Source organism: Neophocaena asiaeorientalis, unplaced genomic scaffold, assembly GCF_003031525.2.
Source record: "Neophocaena asiaeorientalis asiaeorientalis breed wild unplaced genomic scaffold, Neophocaena_asiaeorientalis_V1.1 scaffold258, whole genome shotgun sequence".
Lineage (NCBI taxonomy): Eukaryota > Metazoa > Chordata > Mammalia > Artiodactyla > Phocoenidae > Neophocaena > Neophocaena asiaeorientalis.
This window is the reverse complement of record NW_020172591.1, coordinates 6,154,337-6,164,061: the sequence shown is the minus strand read 5'-3', so window position 1 is coordinate 6,164,061 and position 9,725 is coordinate 6,154,337. Positions and strand designations below refer to the sequence as shown.

At 36.6% G+C, this 9,725-nt stretch overlaps 1 protein-coding gene across 2 annotated transcripts in view; it reads right to left on the bottom strand.

The window, feature by feature from the left end:
* The window catches only part of UNC80 (unc-80 subunit of NALCN channel complex), a 230,563-nt gene that overhangs the window by 75,322 nt on the left and 145,516 nt on the right, over window positions 1–9,725 (bottom strand). The gene's annotated exons all lie outside the window — the stretch shown is intronic.

The following is a 9,725-nucleotide window of genomic DNA, read 5'->3' as shown; positions in this document are numbered from 1 at the left end:
TTTAAAGTGATGAAAGGGAAAAACCTACAATCAAGATTACTCTACCCAGCAAGGATCTCATTCAGATTTGACGGAGAAATTAAAACCTTTACAGAGAAGTAAAAGCTAAGACAATTCAGCACCACCAAACCAGCTTTACAACAAATGCTAAAGGAACTTCTCTAGGTAGAAAACATAATAGAAGGAGAAGACCTAAAATAACAAACCAAAACAATTAAGAAAATGGTAATAGGAACATACACATCCATAATTTTCAAGTGATCATGGAACATTCTCCAGGATAGATCATATCTTGGGTCACAAAGCAAGCCTTGGTAAATGTAAGAAAACTGAGATCGTATCACATATCTTTTCTAGCCACAACGCTATGAGACTAGATATAAATTACAGGAAAAAATCTGTAAAAAATACAAAGACATGGAGGCTACTACTAAATACTAAATACACTACTGAATAACCAAGAGATCACTGAAGAAATCAAAGAGGAAATCAAAAAACATTCTAAAAGCTGGTTCTTTGAGAAAATAAACAAAATTGATAAAGCATTAGCCAGACTCATCAAGAAAATAAGGTAGAAACTCAAATCAATAGAATTAGAAATGAGAAAGGAGAAGTAACAACTGACACTGCAGAAATACAAAGGATCATGAGAGATTACTACAAGCAATGATATGCCAATAAAATGGACAACCTGGAAGAAATGGACAAATACTTAGAAAAGTACAACCTTCCAAGATTGAACCAGGAAGAAATAGAAAATATAAACAGACCAATCACAAGCACTTAAATTGAGACTCTGATTAAAAGTCTTCCAACAAACAAAAGTCCAGGATCAGATGGCTTGTCAGGCAAATCCTATCAAACATTTAGAGAATAGCTAACACCTATTCTTCTCAAACTCTTCCAAAATATACCAGAGGGAGGAGCACTCCCAAACTCATTGTACGAGGCCACCATCACTCTGATACCAAAACCAGACAAAGATGTCACGAAAAAAGAAAACTACCGGCCAATATCATTGATGAACATAGATGCAAAAATCCTCAACAAAATACTAGCAAACAGAATCCAACAGCACATTAAAAGGATCATAGACCATGATCAAGTGGGTTTTATCCCAGGAATGCAAGGATTCTTCAATATATGCAAATCAATCCATGTGATAAATCATATTTACAAACTGAAGGAGAAAAAACCATACGATCATCTCAATAGATGCAGAAAGAGCTTTTCACAAAATTCAACACCCATTTACAATAAAAGCCCTCCAAAAAGTAGGCATAGATGGAACTTACCTCAACATCATAAAGGTCATATATGACAAACCCACAGCCACCATTGTTCTCAATGGTGAAAAACTGAAACCATTTCCACTAAGATCAAGAACAAGACAAGGTTGTCCACTCTCACCACTATTATTCAACATAGTTTTGGAAGTTTTAGCTACAGCAGAGAAGAAAAAGAAATAAAAGGAGTCCAAATTGGAAAAGAAGTAAAGCTGTCACTGTTTGCAGATGACATGATACTATACGTATAGAATCCTAAAGATGCTACCAGGAAATGACTAGAGCTAATCAATAAATGTGGCAAAGTAGCAGGATACAAAATTAATGCACAGAAATCTCTTGCATTACTGTACAGTAATGATGAAAAATCTTAAAGAGAAATTAAGGAAACACTCCCATTTACCATTGCAACAAAAATTAATAAAATACCTAGGAATAAATCTACCTAAGGAGACAAAAGACCTGTATGCAGAAAACTATAAGAAACTGATGAAAGAAATTAAAGATGATACAAACAGATGGAGAGATATACCATGTTCTTGGATTGGAAGAATCAACATTGTGAAAATGACTACACTACCCAAAGCAATCTACAGATTCAATGCAATCTCTATCAAACTACCAATGGCATTTTTCAGAGAACTAGAAAAAAAAATTCACAATTTATATGGAAACACAAAAGACCCCGAATGGCCAAAGCAATCTTGAGAAAGAAAAACGGAGCTGGAGGAATCAGGCTCCCTGACTTCAGACTATACTACAAAAGTACAGTAATGAAGACAGTACGGTACTTGTACAAAAACAGAAATATAGATCAATGGAACAGGACAGAAAGCCCAGAGATAAACCCATGCACATATGGTCACCTTATCTTTGATGAAGGAGACAAGAATATACAATGGAGAAAAGACAGCCTCTTCAATAAGTGGTGCTGGGAAAACTGGACAGCTACATGTAAAAGAATGAAATTAGAACACTCCCTAACACCACACACAAAAATAAACTCAAAATGGATTAAAGACCTAAATGTAAGGCCAGACACTATAAAACTCTTAGAGGAAAACATAGGCAGAACACTCTATGACATAACTCACAGCAAGATCCTTTTGGACCCACCTCCTAGAGAAATGGAAATAAAAACAAAAATAAACAAAGGGGACCTAATGAAACGTAAAAGCTTTTGCACAGCAAAGGAAACCATAAAAAGATGAAAAGACAACCTTCAGAGTGGGAGAAAATATTTGTAAACGAACCAACTGACAAAGGATTAATCTCCAAAATATACATGCAGCTCATGCAGCTCAATTGCAAAGAAACAAACAACCCAATCCATAAATGGGCAGAAGACCTAAATAGACATTTCTCCAAAGAAGATATACAGATTGCCAACAAACACATGAAAGGATGCTCAATGTCACTAATCATTAGAGAAATGCAAATCAAAACTACAATGAGGTATCACCTCACACCAGTCAGAATGGCCATCATCAAAAATCTTCAAACAATAAATGCTGGAGAGGCTGTGGAGAAAAGGGAACCCTCTTGCACTGTTGGTGGGAATGTAAACTGATACAGCTTCTATGGCGGTTCCTTAAAAAACTAAAGATAGAACTACCATACGACCCAGCAATCCCACTAATGGTTATATACCCTGAGAAAACCATAATACAAAAAGAGTCATGTGCCACAATGTTCATTGTAGGTCTATCTACAATAGCTAGGACATGGAAGCAACCTAAATGTCCATCAACAGATGAATGGATAAAGAAGATGTGGCACATATATACAATGGAATAGTACTCAGTCATAAAAAGAAACGAAATTGAGTTATTTGTAGTAAGGTGGATGGACCTAGAGTCTGTCATACAGAGTGAAGTGAGTCAGAAAGAGTATAACAAATACCGTATCCTAACACATATATATGGAATCTAAAAAAAAACCAAAAATGGTTCTGAAGAACCTAGGGGGAGGACAGGAATAAAGACGCAGACATAGAGAATGGACTTGAGGGCACAGGGTGGGGAAGGTTAAGCTCAGACAAAGTGAGAGATTGGCATGGACATATATGCAATTCCAAATGTAAAATAGATAGCTAGTGGGAAGCAGCTGCATAGCACAGGGAGATCAGCTCAGTGCTTTGTGTTCACCTAGAGGGTTGAGATAGGGCGGGTGGGAGGGAGATACAAGAGGGAGGAGATATGGGGATATACGTATAAGTATAGCTGATTCAATTTGTTATACAACATCAACTAAAACAACATTGTAAAATAATTATAGTCCAATAAAGATGTTAAAATTTTTAAATAATAAAAATAACACTCATAAGGTAGACTCTATTAGAAACATCTACCTTTCCAAGAGGTAGAAGAGATTGAGAAACCAAAAGAGATTTCATGAACCATAATACCATTGTTGTTTTTTGGGGGGAAAGCCAAATATGAATAAGAGAAAGATCAGTGCTATGATAAGTTACAAAGTCAATGAATAATGAGGAAAAGAAATACACTCTGTAGCATAGATGGAGGAGCCAGTGTTGATCATAAAAATATAATTTAAAAACTCTCTTGTACTTTTCCCAAGATCCTCAAAACATGCTCAGGCAATTGTTAGAACAACTGGGGTTGAATCCCAGCTCTGAAACTTCTCTCCTATTGATCTTGGCCAAGCCTCTTAACTTCTTAACCTTTGTTTCTCTATTGGTAAAATGTCAATGATGATGATGAGGGTGAGGATGAGGATGCTGCTGATAGCTGCCTCCTAATTTGTTGTTAGAATAAAATAATGTATGAGAAAGTGCTTTGTGACATGAAAGTACTACAGAATTCTAAAGCATATTTTATTTTTTAGAGGCAAAGTGGTATATGGAAAGGGCATCTATTTGTAGTCAAAAGATCTGGGTTTGATTTCCTGGCTCTGCTAATTCTGAGCTGTGTGCACTTGGTTAAAAGTCCTTTCAACCTTCTGAGTTGGATTTTGCGCGTTTATACAATCGTTGTTATGAGGATCAAGTAAGATAGTGTGTATGATAGAGTTCTAGAACAAATGTGAGCTACTGTCATCAGTAGCTTTTGATAATCTGTTTCTTAATCCTACCACCTCCTTAAATTTCCACTTTTTCTTTTTTCTTTACTTTTCTTTAAAGTGTATTTTTAAACACCATCGTCACTCTCTAAGTCATTGCAGTTGGAGTTCTTCCTCAATCTCTTTACTGAAACAGTTTTCTTGTAATGCTCACTAATCAGCAGATCCAGTGATATTTTTACAGCATTTCTTTTCTTTCAGTTTTTAACACTTTCATAACAATCTCCTTGAAAAGGATCTTCCTCTACTTCCATGGTTTGAGATTACTTAAGTTCTACTTTTCTGGTCGTTTTTCTGGGTTTTGCTGGTCAGCTCTTCTTCCTGTCCTTTGAAGGTAGAGAAAGCCAATGGCCTAGTGTTCATTCCTCAGCCCTCTCCTCTATACCAAGAAATCATCCTCCCCTGGAAATAATCCTCTCTCATTGTTTCAGCTGCCACATACATCAAGCTTTCCCAAGTTTCTCTCTAGCTATGGCCTTTCTCATTAGCTTTAGTGTCATATCACCACTGATATGTCTCCTCGTCATCTAAAAATCAGTTTCTAAAACCAAGCCACTCCACTCATTGCTGCCACTTTAAACTTGGCAATAATTCAACATTATATGCAACATTACTCTTTGGCTCGGAACCCCTGAGTGGTTTCCCACAGTTCAGTGGAAAGTCCACACTCCTAACCCTGTTGTTCAAGGTCTGTTACAATGTGAGACCCGCTCACTTGCTTAATATTACAGACTAGCAACCTCTTTACAAAAGCCACCCCAGTCTCAATTCCTCCTCAGGCTTTCCAAATCAACCCAGTGCATTTCCACACCCCATGTGCCTTTGCATACACCATTTCCTCTTCCTTCTAGGTTTTCTTAAAGCTCAGTCCCCCTGTTCATAACTTCCATGAAAATGTCCATGGCTGTCCCATATTTAAGGAGCATGCCCTTCTCTCCGAAAAATACTTGGTAGAGAAGCAAAAATCTGATACTTAATGTGAACAAAGACATTTTACAAAGACATTTGATGCAGCATAGTATAAAAAAAGCAAAAGGCAAGAATCAACTAAAATTTCCAGGTTAAATAAATTGTTATATCCATTCATTCAATGGAATATTTGGTAGCCATTAAAAAGAATAGGCAAACTTATAGACTGATGTTAAAAATGGTCTCCTAGAGAGAACTCTTAACCACTTCTTGTTTGGCATTTCTCAATTCAAATTTATCTTTGTTCAAATTTTTAATATGCCTCAGTTTACCTTTTAACAGTTCTGGTGTCAGAAGAGGGAACCAAAGGAGACGCCCCCCCAACAGCCCACAGGAGAAATGAGCAACCCGGCAGAGGTATCTGTTGAGACCTTGAGCTTGCTGCTTTCTCGCTGCCTCTGGAGGTCATGGGTAAGTCCCTCTCAAATCCTAGCACTGAAGTTTTTGTGTTATGAGCTTGCAGACTTTATCTGAGCCTTTCTTTTTCATGCTGGGTCCAGAAACCGGCTGCAGTTGGAATGAGTCAGACTTAAAAACCAGACTGGGCTCAGGAATGGACTGGTTCCAATTTAGAAACCAGACTGGATCTAGGGTCAGACTGGGTCTGACTTAAAACTGGACTGAGTCTAGTGTGAGGTCTCAGGTGAACAGAATTTTTTTTTTTTTTTAAGGAACAAGTAGGTTAACTATACCAAAGATAATCTTGATTTACATTGGCCACAGTGGAGAACTTTAAACCATCTTAGATAAGCCTATCCGTTTATGAGTTATCCTAGAGGAAAAAGTATTTCAGCCAGGCACTCACTATTAAGGGTAGAGGGAAAATTATTTTTCCTCCTTTACAGTTACTGGTGACCAGGATGAGACCCACTGGAATGCTTCCCTCACTCTGGAGCCTGCAGACATCACCCTGGGAAAACTGGCAGAAGCCGGCAAAGAGTAAGAATTTTTACTAACGTCAGCTCCCCCAGACCTCTCTACCTGTGGTGGCTGGTTGAGAGAAGAAGGTAAAATTTCACATTGCCGCTTCCTTTCCAAATTACCAAAAAAAAAAAAAGGTTATTGATCCTTTCTCTCCCGGGGACAGCTATTGCCTTCTTGTCCATCTCATTTTTTGTCCTGAGAACTTAGCTTGGCAATCATCAGGTTGGGGAACTCAAAAATATAGCCAGGCAGAAATGTGGGTTACATTCCATTTGTGGCTACGGTCCTCCCATTGCCAGCTCTCAGGGCAACTGTCTAAGTCCTTCTTTCTTTTGGCTATCTTTGGGGGTGGCTCTGGATGTTGTGCTCATGGGGTAGTTCAATACTGCCAGGAATATTTACTGTTTGTCTCGCTCGAACCTGACAAGATATTTGAAAAAAAAAATTTTTTTTTAATTAGCTCTATAGTCAGAAGTTGGCCAAATTGGAAGCTGATATTCAGAGCCTGATAGGAACCATTTTTTAGGCCTTCTCCCCTAACCTAAAATAAAATTATGTACCCAGAGGGAACGAAAAACATGCTGAAGCCATTGTAGAAGGATTTACTGAAGCGTTCCAAAGACACACAGCTCTAGAACGCAGGAATCTTTTGATTTCCATCTTAGAGCTCTTCTCCATGATAGAAAGAAGAAAACTAAGAATAATGTAGTTGGATGGTTGGGTCAGCATCTTGATATTCAGGCTGCAACCCAATCTTTCAAGGAATTAAAAACAACTGTCTAACACACTAAGTCTTTGTAAGAACAGAAATGTGGCTCTAGAAACAACTCAAAGCCCACCCATCCTTTTTACCTATCCCCAAATTTCCCCTATTTATCTCAAAAGGCTTGCAGATATTGTTACAAAAAAACACTGGATTTAGGAAACAAAAGCCTTTTTTGGAGAAATTTATATCTTTTCTCTGTGCCTTTGAGATATAAACGTTCTACCTGGTCTTCTAGGAACCCAAAGCCATCTCTGGAAATGTAAACTTCAGGGAAGTAATTCTTATCAGAAAAAGAAGGGAGCTGTTTTGGAAATTAAGTGAATGAAAAATCTTAATAGTCTTTTCCACAAATATTAGTAAAAGTTTTAGCTATCTGAGTAGGTAAGCTTAACTTATTTTATCTGCCAGAAACACAATTTAGATCCAACTGTTCTTTTATAAACTAGTCAGTTTTGCATTATCATACCTGTCTCATGGCCAAAATTTTAAAACTAAAGCTATAAGATCTCTGCATCTGTCTGTATGTTTATGTATATCTCTGTTTGCATGTTGTAGATGTGTGATATTTTTCTACCTTTGGATGGTATCGCCAAAATTAATGTGTAAAGAGCTCTATTAATTGGCTTAAAGACAAACAAGCATTTACATAAATCAAGTATACTCTCAGAAACCAACCAAAAATTTTTTCAAGTTCATTTGATCTAGGATAATCTTCAGTAAATAAAAAGTGGTTTAAGTTTGTTGGTTTAATCAAAATAGGTATGTCTTTAGAGTTATTAGCATTAAATATAATACTTTTATCCTATCTAGGTTTACTAAAAGTCAAATAAACTCATGTTATAGAATTTGTCAGAAAGAAAAATAACTTAAAATGATGGTTATCTGTTTAATGTCTCATGAAATTTTCATGAATATTCTAAACATAATTGTTAAGAACAAATAAATTAAATAGATGTAAATAAAAGTTTACTTTTTAAAAAAGTAAAAAGTTTATAAATAAATTTTTCAACATTATGCTTTATGGTATGTCTACTTAAAAATAGTTTCTAAAATCTTTTTGGTAACTTGAAACCTTAAAGTTATGCTGAGATAAGTGAAATGATGGATATTCATTGAATATCTAGATCATTTCCAAATAAGATACAATACTGAAACATTAATTACTGAACATAGCTTTATCTACTTTTGGCTTCCTTTTCAGAGGCACTAAAGATATTTGCGTTTATTACTAAACATGTTTTGTGCCACAATGAAATATTTACTAAGAAAGAACATACTTCCAGAAATCGTGAAATGTATTTATAAATTTGCCAACCCACAGAATGCTAGTATAACAGACACTCCACAATTGCTTACGTCTTAGTTTCACTAGGAAAAAACAGTTCTAAGCATTAAGAATTCTACTCAATATATACAATTAAAACTACTTAGAAAACTTCATGGAATTGAACCTTGGGTCCACATCCCTTAGTTAAAAAGGGCTTCTCCAAACTCTTGGAACTGCATACCAGCTGGAGACCTAAAATTAAAATTGACTAAGGAGGTTCTTACCCAGAGGCAGATGGCATCTTGTGGTAGACAGCTGTCTCCCAAGATTGCAGATCAAGGTCTTTAACACCAATATGAAATGTTTATTCCTTTTGCCTTTTCACTACTTGCTTTTTCTCTCTGTTAATGCATAGGAAGATAATGCTCCTTAACTCTGGCAACTGCTGATGAATCTACTGCTAAGGCCGTAGCTGAACAGCCAAAGTCCCACGGTTTTCTTGCTAAGGTAAATTTAGATAATAGAATTGCTTTAGATTAGTTATTGGCTGAACATGTGCATAGCAAATGTCTCCTGCTGCGCCCTGATCAATATCTCTAGTATTGTAGCAAATGCAGAAAATTAACAAACAAGCCACTTGGTTAAACAGGTACATCCTTTGATTTATTTGATACCAGCTAGTTTGGTTCACTGGGGCCCTGGCTAAGGAGTACACTTTAGTCTCTTGATATTATCCTCCTAATAGTTATCACTGTAGTCTCTGTGGTGTGCTATATTCTCTCAAAGGTCTTAAATGCATGTTCACAGCCATCAGCAGTACATTAGCTGGTCTTACTGTGCTTGGAGAAACAGGAACAAGATGAACAACGAGATGAACAGCAAAACAATTCTTCCACGGACATGACATCATTAGCTACTATGAGTTTCACAATGAGACAAGAGAAACTTAACTCTGATGGTGACAAAGAGTGGCATTAATACTAAATTTTTGGTCACCTTTTCACATACGAGAGGATGACCAAAAGGGGGAAATTGTTAAGTTGTTTTAAAAGGAGACCATTAGACTGAGGTAGCTCTAATGCCACGGCAGCTTACATAAGCAAACCAAAATCTATGCCTATAAACACCTCAAGGTTACAAATCAAAATGCTAAGGATAACCAATCACAAACAGCTAACTAGGCTTTACGCTACAGACAATAAATAATTGCTTTTCTTTGCTTCTGCCTTTTCTCTATAAAAGTCTCTCCCTGAGCTACTCTTGGTGGAGTGCTCCTAACCACTTGTAGCTTGGCACTGCCTGATTGGAATCAATTTTTGTTCAAATAAACTCTTAAAAAAGTCTCCTAGATAAAAATGCAAAATGAAGAAGTCTTTATGGTATGTCCTATTTGTGTGAAAAAGGAAACGTAATATATACATACATAGGTATG